This window comes from Leuresthes tenuis, unplaced genomic scaffold (assembly GCF_036924035.1).
Source record: "Leuresthes tenuis unplaced genomic scaffold, fLeuTen1.0.hap1 SCAF_82, whole genome shotgun sequence".
Taxonomy (NCBI): Eukaryota; Metazoa; Chordata; class Actinopteri; order Atheriniformes; family Atherinopsidae; genus Leuresthes; species Leuresthes tenuis.
In genome coordinates, this window is record NW_027325436.1 from 203,301 (window position 1) to 204,383 (window position 1,083).

Sequence of the window (1,083 nt, forward strand, 5' to 3'; positions counted from 1 at the left end):
TAGACATTGATAAATACCAGCCAAAACTCTGCTGCCACTTTTGATAATTTATGGTTGGGCATTCTTACCTTTTCTTACCCGCTTTTTACAAATTATGATCTTACATTCACACCTACTTGCAGTCGAACACCTTCTCATCCACTTATGATCATGTGCGGTTGGGCTTTCGCACCTTTTCTTACCCATTTTTCAGTAATTATGGGTGGATATTCAGACCTTCTTGCAGCTGAAAACCTCCGCACCTCTTTTGATCATACATTGTCGGGCATTCACACCTTGTCTTACCCGCTTTTTACAAACTTTAGTCGGACATTCAAACCTTCTTGCAGCTGAACCACCTCCGCTCCCTGTTTTGATGATATATGGTCCGGCATTCTTACCTTTTCTAACACATTTTTCAGTATTTGAACCTTCTCTTACCCGCTTTTTACAAACCATGGTTGGACTTTCATACCTTCTTGTAGCTGAACAACTCCGCTCCCGCTATTGATTGTGTAGAGTTGGGTATTTTAGCCTTTTCTTACCCGCTTTTTACCAACTATGGTCGGACATTCACACCTTCTTACAGCGGAACACCTCCGCTCCCTCTTTTGATGGTGTATGTTCTGGCATTCGAACCTTTTCTTACCCAGTTTTTACAAACTATGCTCGGACATTCACACCTTCTTGCAGTGAAACACCTCCGCTCCCTCTTTTGATTGTGTATGTTCGGGCATTCGAACCTTTTCTTACCCGCCTTTTACAAACTATGGTCGGACATTTAAACCTTCTTGTGGCCGAACACATCCACTTCTGCTTGTGATGATGTATAGTTGGGCATTCACACCTTTTCTTACCCATTTTTCAGTAATTATTGGTGGACATTCAGACCTTCTTGCAGCTGAACACCTCCGCTCCCGCTTTTGATGGTGTATAGTCGGGCTTTCGAGCCTTTTCTTCAACGGTGTTTACAAATTATGGTTGGAAATTCAGACCTTGCAGCCGAACAACTCCGCTCCCTCTTTTGATCATACATTGTCGGGCATTCGCACCTTGTCTTACCCGCTTTTTACAAACCATGGTCGGACTTTCACACCTTCTTGT